Source organism: Lissotriton vulgaris, chromosome 1_1 (assembly GCF_964263255.1).
Source record: "Lissotriton vulgaris chromosome 1_1, aLisVul1.2, whole genome shotgun sequence".
NCBI classification, from domain to species: Eukaryota; Metazoa; Chordata; class Amphibia; order Caudata; family Salamandridae; genus Lissotriton; species Lissotriton vulgaris.
The window spans coordinates 234,198,043-234,210,883 of record NC_141685.1 but is presented as its reverse complement, the minus strand read 5'-3'; the positions used below and the strand labels follow the sequence as shown (position 1 = coordinate 234,210,883).

Genomic DNA, 12,841 nt, shown 5'->3' with positions numbered 1-12,841 from the left:
GACTCTTAATCTCAGGGTCGTGGGTTCGAGCTCCACGTTGGGCGAAAACGAGTAATTTTTGCCTGAATACTGCATTGACTCTCATAATATGGAGATTAATCTTGCATTAGACCTGCAATAACTCCCAAAAATTGTCCAGGAATGGATTTCCTTCATAAAAAATGATTAGTCTGCATACCATCTTGAAGTGGGAGCCCGGCTAGCTCAGTCGGTAGAGCATGAGACTCTTAATCTCAGGGTCTTGGGTTCGAGCCTCACGTTGGGCGAAAATGAGTAATTTTTGCTGGACTCTCATAATCTTGTGATTATTCTTGCATTAGACATGCAATAACTATCAAAAATTGTATCTCCCTTGGTTTCTCATTGGTGGGAAATTTAACTTCAAGATTAGGTAGAGTATGAGTCTAGATGAACACACCACAATATCACTCATATTCGAGTAGTAAATAGGCCAACCTGAACTGTAAAACATCCCATAAGTGGAGGTAAGGCATAAGTTAGGAGTGAACTGAACACTGTTATGGGCAATTGGACTTCAAATAAAGTGTGGAAGGCAGTGAGGTTACTTTTTTCATGTTATGCAGATTAAACACACAGGGGAATTAGCTCAAATGGTAGAGCGCTCGCTTAGCATGCGAGAGGTAGAGGGATCGATGCCCGCATTCTCCATTATAAAATTTGCATACATTTTATTTTTAACTTGTCATTGCCAAGGTCATTGCAGAGTAAGAACAGAAAAATCACAGATGGCTTTCAAATATGGTCTCATTATAACAACTAAAGTGGTTTAATCAAAAGGGTTCAGGTATTCTTTAGCATGTGAGAGGAATTTGAATTCCTATGCAATCTCAAAATGAAGTTCTCACAACTTCCGTTTTCATTTTCTCTTATTTGTTTTGACACTCTGTCCTCTGAAGGATGTATAAATCTGGCTTTCCTTGCAAAACAAGAGTAGAGGAATATCCAGGATTTGATTTTTTTCACAAAAAGGGATTGGTCTGCATACTGTCTTAAGGAGGGAGCCCGGCTAGCTCAGTTGGTAGAGCATGAGACTCTTAATCTCAGGGTCGTGGGTTCGAGCCCCACGTTGGGCGAAAACGAGTAATTTTTTCCTGAATATTGCATTGACTCTCATAATATGGAGATTAATCTTGCATTAGACCTGCAATAACTCCCAAAAATTGTCCAGGAATGGATTTCCTTCATAAAAAATGATTAGTCTGCATACCATCTTGAAGTGGGAGCCCAGCTAGCTCAGTCGGTAGAGCATGAGACTCTTAATCTCAGGGTCGTGGGTTCGAGCCCCACGTTGGACGAAAATGAGTAATTTTTGCTGGATTATTGCATTGACTCTCATAATCTGGTGAATATTCTTGCATTAGACATGCAATAACTATCAGAAATGGTATCTCCCTTGGTTTCTCATTGGTGGGAAATTTAACTTCAAGATTAGCTAGGGTATGAGTCTAGATGAACACCGCGCAATATCACTCATATTCGAGTAGTAAACAGGCCAACCTGAACTGTAAAACATCCCATAAGTGGAGGTAAGGCATAATTTAGGAGTGAACTGAACACTGTTATGGGCAATTGGACTTCAAATAAAGTGTGGAACGCAGTAAGGTTACTTTTTTCATGTTATGCAGATTAAACACACAGGGGAATTAGCTCAAATAGTAAAGCGCTCGCTTAGCATGCGAGATGTAGCGGGCTCGATGCCCGCATTCTCCATTATAAAATTTGCATACATTTTATTTTTAACTTGTCATTGCAGAGTAAGAACAGAAAAATCACAGATGGCTTTCAAATATGGTCTCATTATAACAACTAAAGTGGTTTAATCAAAAGGGTTCAGGTATTCTTTAGCATGTGAGAGGAATTTGAATTCTTATGCAATCTGAAAATGAAGTTCTCACAACTTCCATTTTCATTTTCTCTTATTTGTTTTGACACTCTGTCCTCTGAAGGATGTATAAATCTGGCTTTCCTTGCAAAACAAGAGTAGAGGAATATCCAGGATTTGATTTTCTTCACAAAAAGGGATTGGTCTGCATACTGTCTTAAGGAGGGAGCCCGGCTAGCTCAGTCGGTAGAGCATGAGACTCTTAATCTCAGGGTCGTGGGTTCGAGCTCCACGTTGGGCGAAAACGAGTAATTTTTGCCTGAATACTGCATTGACTCTCATAATATGGAGATTAATCTTGCATTAGACCTGCAATAACTCCCAAAAATTGTCCAGGAATGGATTTCCTTCATAAAAAATGATTAGTCTGCATACCATCTTGAAGTTGGAGCCCGGCTAGCTCAGTCGGTAGAGCATGAGACTCTTAATCTCAGGGTCGTGGGTTCGAGCCTCACGTTGGGCGAAAATGAGTAATTTTTGCTGGACTCTCATAATCTGGTGATTATTCTTGCATTAGACATGCAATAACTATCAAAAATGGTATCTCCCTTGGTTTCTCATTGGTGGGAAATTTAACTTCAAGATTAGATAGGGTATGAGTCTAGATGAACACACCACAATATCACTCATATTCGAGTAGTAAACAGGCCAACCTGAACAGTAAAACATCCCATAAGTGGAGGTAAGGCATAAGTTAGGAGTGAACTGAACACTGTTATGGGCAATTGGACTTCAAATGGAAAGGGGCGACCACTCGGTCCCCCCGAACGTATGGCTGAGTGCCTCGATCCCCCCGGGAAGCCATTTTTGGGCGGGAGGCGCGTCTCGGCTGGTATGCCCGAAGCGGCGTAGCCGGGGCGCGCTTTTTCCCGCCCTATAGTGGGCTGGCCTAGACACCGACGCAGCCAGCCACGCCCTCGGGGCGGGCAGGGGCGGGTTTTCGCCCGCCCTGAAGACGGATAAAAGAAGGCGCAAGACCAGAAGACGTCCTCTTGTTCTTGTGCTCCGAAGCTGCACCTCCTCGCTACACGTGAGCTCGGGACGGAACGAAGAGCCAATTTTGAGCGTTTTGATCTTTTTCTTTGTCTTCTAGATACTTCCTCGGAGAGATGCCCAAGAAAGGCGCAAAGAGAATGACGACCGACCAGATGGTGCGGGCCCTTTGCAAAGAAGTGTCCGACATAAAGAAACGGTTGGCGGAGCGAGATGGGGAGGAGGGTTCGGGCACTCCGCCGGCTGGGGGGAGACCTAAGAGGCCGAGAAAGGTTCCAGCCGGTGGGGCCGTCCCGGTTCCCTCTGCCCCGCTCGAGGCGCCGACCCCAGTACCGATGGAGGGGAATCCAATCCCCGTTGTCGTCACCCCGACATCCAAGGAAGACATGCCCCCCGAGCTGGCAGCACAGCTAGCAGCGTGGTTGGGGGATAGTAGTGATGGCGCCACGGCTGCCGAGGCACAGGCGCTGATAAAAGGGCTTCGTGAGAAGAAAGAGGCAGCTAGAGTGGCTACGCCGTTGGCGGGGATAGACAAGCCGCAAGCGGCAGAAGCTGCGTCCGGTGCAGGTAAGCGGCCATTGCCGATTGCAAGGGACGAGTCAGCACCCTCTCGTAGAGAGAGATTAGGACAACATGTGCCTTTAGCTATAAAGGAAAAGATCTGGGCGGGGGAGTACGTGAATATTTTTTCCCTGCTTGTTGATCATTATGATGTGGAGCATGTGAAAAGTCAGAAGGACTTAATGCATCCGAGTGTTTGGCGCGCAAAGATGGCCGCCTTTAAGGTAAATGAGAACATTGGCAACTGGGGCAATGCATGGGGTATTTTCACATCGATTTTGGGGGAACGTAAGCCCGATTTGCTTCCTGAGTTTCCCGTTTATCAATCACGAATTATGGGTTACTCGACAGCGTATCAAGGTAACCATTGGTTTTGTTATGACAATTTGTTCAGGAAAGAAAAGGAACATAACAAGAGTTTGACTTGGGATTGTTACGATTCTTTAACATGGGATAAAATGAAAGAATCGGGGATGTTAAGAATGCCATTGTTAGGGAGCACTGTTGTCGATTACTCCCGCCAAAATGTGGGGACGCCCTTTCGACCAAGTACGAGCACCGACGACCAGTCGAGGCCCGCAGGCAATACAGGGAGAAAGGGTTTCTGTTTTAATTTCAACAAGGGGAAATGTACCAGGCCTCCGGGATCGTGTAAATTCAAACATGAGTGTAGTACGTGTGGGTCGTCCCATCCTGAGTCATCGTGCAGAGCCAGAACGAGTGAGAATGGGGGTAAGGGAGGCGCCAAACAGGTCTAAGCTAGGCCGAGGGGCGCCTTTACCAACCCCGATTGATACCTTGGCAATGATTCCCTGGCTCAGCGAATACCCGGATCGTACTTCTGCCGGGGTGCTGCGGAACGGTTTTACACATGGTTTCCGCATCCCGGTAGGGGACTTTCAGGGTGTAGGGATGTGCAAAAATCAACTTTCCGTTTTACAACATGCATCTGTAGTGCAAGAAAAAATTCAGAAAGAGGTTAGCCGGGGACGGGTCGCCGGCCCGTTTAGTGAACCCCCGGTACCGGATTTCGTTTGTTCTCCGTTAGGGGTGGTCCCCAAGAAGGACCCGGGTGAGTTTCGTTTGATTCATAATCTATCGGCTCCATATGGTCTTTCGGTGAACGACGCAATTGAGCCAGAAGTTTGTTCGGTGCGATACGCATCTTTTGATGAGGCGGTAGCCATCTTGAATCGCCTGGGGCACGGGACGTTGATGGCGAAATCTGATATCGAGTCAGCGTTCCGGTTGCTTCCGGTACACCCAGACGATCAGCGTCTTCTGGGATTCGGGTTCCAGGGGTCATTTTACATGGATAGGTGTATGCCAATGGGATGCTCTATATCATGTGCTTACTTTGAGCAATTCAGTACTTTCCTGCAATGGGTGTTCACTAAGAAAACGGGTTTCCGAAATGTAATGCACTACCTTGACGATTTTCTGTTCCTTGGCCCCGCCGGTAATCCCGAATGTGCCCGGGCCTTAGCAGAATTCTGTGTGTTAATGGATCATCTTGGCGTGCCATTGGCACCAGGTAAAACTATGGGTCCCACGACTTGCCTCGAGTTTTTGGGGATCGAGTTGGACTCAAGGGAGGGGTGCTTCCGTTTACCAGCTAGCAAAGTGTCGAAATTCAGGGCAGCCCTCCAAGTATGTTTGAATGCATCCAAAGTTACACTGCATCAGTTGCAACAGTTAGTGGGAAAGTTGAACTTTGCCTTGAGGGTGATACCAATGGCTCGCCCCTTTTCCCGCTCAATTGCCCAAGCGATGGTTGGCTTAAAGGAGGGTCATCATCGCACAAGGTTATCGGCTGAGGTCCGCCAGGACATGCGGATTTGGTTAGCATTCTTGGCGGACTTCAATGGCCGGGTCGTCTGGAACAAGCCAGCCGTCTCCTCTGAAGAGCTTGGGCTATGGACAGATTCAGCAGGAAGCATAGGTTTTGGCGCCATCTTCGGCACAAAATGGTCGGCACAAAAGTGGCCCCTAGGGTGGCACGAGAAGGGGCTGACAAGTAACATCGCTTTCCTTGAACTATTTCCCATTCTGGTGGCCCTGAGAACCTGGCCAGAAGGGTTCAGAGATCATTCTGTTGTGTTCTGGTCCGACAATATGACCGTGGTAGAATGCATCAATAGTCAGGCAGCCCGTTGTAAATTGATTTTGAGGCTCCTCAAAGAAATTGTCTTACTGTGTATGCAACTCAACGTGGTATTCAGAGCAAAACATGTCCCAGGGGTGATGAATCAGCCTGCTGATGCACTGTCTCGTTTTCACATGCAGGCTTTCTCGGGTTTCCTTCCTTCAGCGGACCCGGAGCCGGCACCCTTCCCCGAAGCTCTCTGGTCTCTCGGTGCCCCGAACTTCGTCACCTCGTGGGAGAGAGTCTAGCACCCAGGACAAGGAAGGCATATGAAGGGGCGTTCCAGGCCTATTTAGCCTTTTTGGGGGCAGAGAAAGGAGGACTTTGGGGTCAGGAGGAGTTGGTAGTACTTTTTCTGATGTCCTTACGTAGGGCTGGGAAATCGGTGGCTACGGCCCAAAGGCATCGTGCCGCCATTTCCTTTGTTGCCAGGGCCCATGGCATCCTGGACCCAACAGCGTCTTTCACGGTACAGAAAGCGCTACGTGGGTGGCAACGTCTAGAGGGTCGCAGAGTAGACGTACGACGACCGATAGGTCTAGACAGATTGTCCCAGTTACTGGTCACGCTCCCGAACACATGCTCGTCCCCGTTCGAGACCTGTTTGTTCCGGACCGCATTTACGCTGGCATTTCACGGGGCTATGAGAGTTAGTGAGCTGGTTGCAAGGAACAAACGGGACGTGACGGGGGGCTTGTGCAGGGAGCATGTCCAGATCAGGGGTGATGCGATGATTGTCTCCTTTCTCAGGTCCAAGACTGATCAAGATGGGAGAGGGGACTGCACGATCATCCGCAGGAACCCCGACTCATCCATGTGTCCGGTACAGTGCTTAGAAGATTACCTAGCACGAAGGGTGGCATCATGGGGGGGGACATTGTTGAGGCATGCAGACGCCACCCCGCTGACGAGGTTTCAGTTTCAACGGGTGCTTGCAATGGCCATTGCCGCAGCGGGCTTGGACCCGGGCGAATTTGGGACCCACTCCTTTCGTATAGGGGCTGCCACTGAAGCTACAGCCAGAGGTCTTAATATAGAACAAGTGAAACGTGTGGGGCGCTGGTCCTCCAATTGTTATAAGAGGTACGTGCGATTGCACATGTTGTGAAGCTGTAATCATGTACTCACGCCTCTTGTCTTTTGTTTGTTTTCAGTTGCGCAAGCCTACGCGGCAGGGCAGACTGAGCAGTCGACCCAACACCAGGTCAGCGGTCGCACGTCACCGGCTGTGAGGAAGGAGGTTTGGGTCGTGGGCCACTCATACGTGAGACGGGCTGCAGACGTATTCAAAGCAGGTGACATGGTTCACGTACCTGAGGAATACGGGTACAGAGTGTCCTTCTACGGAAGGGGCGGTCTCTGTATTGACCAGTTTCAGGAATATTTTGAGGGCTTGTTAGAGCGGATGAGGTCACCGCCGTCCATAGTCATAGTGCATTTGGGGGGCAATGATTTGGTCACCACCGGTAGACGACTTCTCCTGGAGGCTATGCTTTCCACGGTAAGTTGGTTAGCGAGGAGAGTTCCGGGGTGCCTAATCGCATGGTCTCATATGATCCCACGAAAAGTGTGGCGGGGGGCTATCTCGATCCCTGCTTTGAATCATTCTGTTAAAAAATTGAATAACAAAGTGAGTAGGTTGTTCCGTTCCAAGGCATTGCATTCGATCTCGCATAATTGTATTAATGATGACAGTATGTATCTGGGGGATGGTGTGCATTTGTCGAGGGCGGGGAATGAGTTACTCATAGGAGACTTCCTAGCCTGGTTAAAATCTTTGAAACATGACCTTTAGGTAGGAGTTTTGTGGGGGGTCCGGATAGCCGGTCAACTATCCGGACCTGTGGCGGTAAGGTCATGATCGGTGAGCACTAATTGGTAGATCCCTATGAGTGGGCGTCACCCAACACGGATGGGAGCGCTCGGGAGAGGTGGCCATTGGCCCCTCAGTGGGGAGGCGGTCCCGTCTAAGGGCGGGTCGCCGGAAGTAAAGGAAAGGCGGTCAAGGCCCCTTCCTTTGTAGGAGGGGTTACAGCCCCCTCCTGGGGAATTTCCCGGGGCCAGGGTCATCTGCGACGGCAGATGCGGTAAGTTGTGTGGGGTGGGGAGAGGTCAACGATACCTTCTAGATACCACACACAAGTGTTCGAACGACCTTTAAATGGCGTCGAGTCTTAAGTGCCCCCGTCAAGTCAAGGGAAATTGTTAGTAGTTGCACTTGAGGTAAGCCTCTGTGCTGTCGCCCCTCCCAAGTGGGAGGGGTAAGTCTGGTTAGGGATCTTGACACCGGTTATGACCTTGCCGTTGGCCCTTAAACGTTAGGATGTACAATTTCAGTGTTCTTAGAGAATGTTTTTGTAGGATGCTAGTTCGGCTAGGAGAACCTCTGTATTAGAGATTATGTTAAGGTTAGCCAAACATCGTAATGTGATAATGAAATTGTACATAACATGAAAACGTTTAATGGTTTAATTTTTTGTTTTAATAAATACGGCCGGGATGGTCACTCCATCCCACATCCAAAAACTTTAAGAACTGTTTCCGGTTTCCCTCCTTTTGGGGATTGTGTTGAGAGGGGGTGGCGGGTATCTCAGCCATATGGAAAGGGGCGACCACTCGGTCCCCCCGAACGTATGGCTGAGTGCCTCGATCCCCCCGGGAAGCCATTTTTGGGCGGGAGGCGCGTCTCGGCTGGTATGCCCGAAGCGGCGTAGCCGGGGCGCGCTTTTTCCCGCCCTATAGTGGGCTGGCCTAGACACCGACGCAGCCAGCCACGCCCTCGGGGCGGGCAGGGGCGGGTTTTCGCCCGCCCTGAAGACGGATAAAAGAAGGCGCAAGACCAGAAGACGTCCTCTTGTTCTTGTGCTCCGAAGCTGCACCTCCTCGCTACACGTGAGCTCGGGACGGAACGAAGAGCCAATTTTGACCCACCCACCAGCCCCTGAGGACAGCAAGTTGTTGTGCAATAAAGTGAAGTTATAAGTTGGTTTTTCCATTTCATTTATAGGCTGTGACAGTATCAGTTTGTGGTTAATCATAATAAAGTATGGTGAATACAGTCTAGGTTGTTACGATTAAAATAAGTTAATGTAGTGTTGCATTTCTAGCATGCTCTTTCGGTCGTAGTGACCAATGTTTTCATAGGTTTCAGTATTGTCGTATTTAATTTTTTGGTAGGCGGTAAGGTCATGATCGGTGAGCACTAATTGGTAGATCCCTATGAGTGGGCGTCACCCAACACGGATGGGAGCGCTCGGGAGAGGTGGCCATTGGCCCCTCAGTGGGGAGGCGGTCCCGTCTAAGGGCGGGTCGCCGGAAGTAAAGGAAAGGCGGTCAAGGCCCCTTCCTTTGTAGGAGGGGTTACAGCCCCCTCCTGGGGAATTTCCCGGGGCCAGGGTCATCTGCGACGGCAGATGCGGTAAGTTGTGTGGGGTGGGGAGAGGTCAACGATACCTTCTAGATACCACACACAAGTGTTCGAACGACCTTTAAATGGCGTCGAGTCTTAAGTGCCCCCGTCAAGTCAAGGGAAATTGTTAGTAGTTGCACTTGAGGTAAGCCTCTGTGCTGTCGCCCCTCCCAAGTGGGAGGGGTAAGTCTGGTTAGGGATCTTGACACCGGTTATGACCTTGCCGTTGGCCCTTAAACGTTAGGATGTACAATTTCAGTGTTCTTAGAGAATGTTTTTGTAGGATGCTAGTTCGGCTAGGAGAACCTCTGTATTAGAGATTATGTTAAGGTTAGCCAAACATCGTAATGTGATAATGAAATTGTACATAACATGAAAACGTTTAATGGTTTAATTTTTTGTTTTAATAAATACGGCCGGGATGGTCACTCCATCCCACATCCAAAAACTTTAAGAACTGTTTCCGGTTTCCCTCCTTTTGGGGATTGTGTTGAGAGGGGGTGGCGGGTATCTCAGCCATATAAAGTGTGGAAGGCAGTGAGGTTACTTTTTTCATGTTATGCAGATTAAACACGCAGGGGAATTAGCTCAAATGGTAGAGCGCTCGCTTAGCATGCGAGAGGTAGCGGGATCGATGCCCGCATTCTCCATTATAAAATTTGCATACATTTTATTTTTAACTTGTCATTGCCAAGGTCATTGCAGAGTAAGAACAGAAAAATCACAGATGGCTTTCAAATATGGTCTCATTATAACAACTAAAGTGGTTTAATCAAAAGGGTTCAGGTATTCTTTAGCATGTGAGAGGAATTTGAATTCTTATGCAATCTCAAAATGAAGTTCTCACAACTTCCGTTTTCATTTTCTCTTATTTTTTTTGACACTCTGTCCTCTGAAGGATGTATAAATCTGGCTTTCCTTGCAAAACAAGAGTAGAGGAATATCCAGGATTTGATTTTTTTCACAAAAAGGGATTGGTCTGCATACTGTCTTAAGGAGGGAGCCCGGCTAGCTCAGTCGGTAGAGCATGAGACTCTTAATCTCAGGGTCGTGGGTTCGAGCCCCACGTTGGGCGAAAACGAGTAATTTTTGCCTGAATATTGCATTGACTCTCATAATATGGAGATTATTCTTGCATTAGACCTGCGATAACTCCCAAAAATTGTCCAGGACTGGATTTCCTTCATAAAAAATGATTAGTCTGCATACCATCTTGAAGTGGGAGCCGGGCTAGCTCAGTCGGTAGAGCATGAGACTTTTAATCTCAGGGTCGTGGGTTCGAGCTCCACGTTGGGCGAAAATGAGTAATTTTTGCTGGACTCTCATAATCTGGTGATTATTCTTGCATTAGACATGCAATAACTATCAAAAATGGTATCTCCCTTGGTTTCTCATTGGTGGGAAATTTAACTTCAAGATTAGGTAGAGTATGAGTCTAGATGAACACACCACAATATCACTCATATTCGAGTAGTAAACAGGCCAACCTGAACTGTAAAACATCCCATAAGTGGAGGTAAGGCATAAGTTAGGAGTGAACTGAACACTGTTATGGGCAATTGGACTTCAAATAAAGTGTGGAAGGCAGTGAGGTTACTTTTTTCATGTTATGCAGATTAAACACACAGGGGAATTAGCTCAAATGGTAGAGTGCTCGCTTAGCATGCGAGAGGTAGCGGGATCGATGCCCGCATTCTCCATTATAAAATTTGCATACATTTTATTTTTAACTTGTCATTGCCCATGGTCATTGCAGAGTAAGAACAGAAAAATCACAGATGGCTTTCAAATATGGTCTCATTATAACAACTAAAGTGGTTTAATCAAAAGGGTTCAGGTATTCCTTAGCATGTGAGAGGAATTTGAATTCTTATGCAATCTCAAAATGAAGTTCTCACAACTTCCATTTTCATTTTCTCTTATTTTTTTTGACACTCTGTCCTCTGAAGGATGTATAAATCTGGCTTTCCTTGCAAAACAAGAGTAGAGGAATATCCAGGATTTGATTTTTTTCACAAAAAGGGATTGGTCTGCATACTGTCTTAAGGAGGGAGCCCGGCTAGCTCAGTCGGTAGAGCATGAGACTCTTAATCTCAGGGTCGTGGGTTCGAGCCCCACGTTGGGCGAAAACGAGTAATTTTTTCCTGAATATTGCATTGACTCTCATAATATGGAGATTAATCTTGCATTAGACCTGCAATAACTCCCAAAAATTGTCCAGGAATGGATTTCCTTCATAAAAAATGATTAGTCTGCATACCATCTTGAAGTGGGAGCCCAGCTAGCTCAGTCGGTAGAGCATGAGACTCTTAATATCAGGGTCGTGGGTTCGAGCCCCACATTGGACGAAAATGAGAAATTTTTGCTGGATTATTGCATTGACTCTCATAATCTGGTGAATATTCTTGCATTAGACATGCAATAACTATCAGAAATGGTATCTCCCTTGGTTTCTCATTGGTGGGAAATTTAACTTCAAGATTAGCTAGGGTATGAGTCTAGATGAACACCGCGCAATATCACTCATATTCGAGTAGTAAACAGGCCAACCTGAACTGTAAAACATCCCATAAGTGGAGGTAAGGCATAATTTAGGAGTGAACTGAACACTGTTATGGGCAATTGGACTTCAAATAAAGTGTGGAAGGCAGTGAGGTTACTTTTTTCATGTTATGCAGATTAAACACACAGGGGAATTAGCTCAAATGGTAGAGCGCTCGCTTAGCATGCGAGAGGTAGAGGGATCGATGCCCGCATTCTCCATTATAAAATTTGCATACATTTTATTTTTAACTTGTCATTGCCAAGGTCATTGCAGAGTAAGAACAGAAAAATCACAGATGGCTTTCAAATATGGTCTCATTATAACAACTAAAGTGGTTTAATCAAAAGGGTTCAGGTATTCTTTAGCATGTGAGAGGAATTTGAATTCCTATGCAATCTCAAAATGAAGTTCTCACAACTTCCGTTTTCATTTTCTCTTATTTGTTTTGACACTCTGTCCTCTGAAGGATGTATAAATCTGGCTTTCCTTGCAAAACAAGAGTAGAGGAATATCCAGGATTTGATTTTTTTCACAAAAAGGGATTGGTCTGCATACTGTCTTAAGGAGGGAGCCCGGCTAGCTCAGTTGGTAGAGCATGAGACTCTTAATCTCAGGGTCGTGGGTTCGAGCCCCACGTTGGGCGAAAACGAGTAATTTTTTCCTGAATATTGCATTGACTCTCATAATATGGAGATTAATCTTGCATTAGACCTGCAATAACTCCCAAAAATTGTCCAGGAATGGATTTCCTTCATAAAAAATGATTAGTCTGCATACCATCTTGAAGTGGGAGCCCAGCTAGCTCAGTCGGTAGAGCATGAGACTCTTAATCTCAGGGTCGTGGGTTCGAGCCCCACGTTGGACGAAAATGAGTAATTTTTGCTGGATTATTGCATTGACTCTCATAATCTGGTGAATATTCTTGCATTAGACATGCAATAACTATCAGAAATGGTATCTCCCTTGGTTTCTCATTGGTGGGAAATTTAACTTCAAGATTAGCTAGGGTATGAGTCTAGATGAACACCGCGCAATATCACTCATATTCGAGTAGTAAACAGGCCAACCTGAACTGTAAAACATCCCATAAGTGGAGGTAAGGCATAATTTAGGAGTGAACTGAACACTGTTATGGGCAATTGGACTTCAAATAAAGTGTGGAACGCAGTAAGGTTACTTTTTTCATGTTATGCAGATTAAACACACAGGGGAATTAGCTCAAATAGTAAAGCGCTCGCTTAGCATGCGAGATGTAGCGGGCTCGATGCCCGCATTCTCCATTAT

At 46.6% G+C, this 12,841-nt stretch overlaps 3 non-coding genes across 3 annotated transcripts; all 3 read left to right on the top strand.

Moving 5' to 3' along the window:
• The first annotated feature begins 1,021 nt into the window (after positions 1-1,021).
• Positions 1,022-1,094, top strand: TRNAK-CUU (transfer RNA lysine (anticodon CUU)). Its single transcript has one exon. It is a non-coding gene; the product is annotated as a tRNA-Lys (tRNA).
• Positions 1,095-9,589: 8,495 nt separating this feature from the next.
• TRNAA-AGC (transfer RNA alanine (anticodon AGC)) lies at positions 9,590-9,662 on the top strand. Its single transcript has one exon. It is a non-coding gene; the product is annotated as a tRNA-Ala (tRNA).
• Positions 9,663-12,127: 2,465 nt separating this feature from the next.
• On the top strand, positions 12,128-12,200 carry TRNAK-CUU (transfer RNA lysine (anticodon CUU)). Its single transcript has one exon. It is a non-coding gene; the product is annotated as a tRNA-Lys (tRNA).
• Positions 12,201-12,841: the final 641 nt, after the last annotated feature.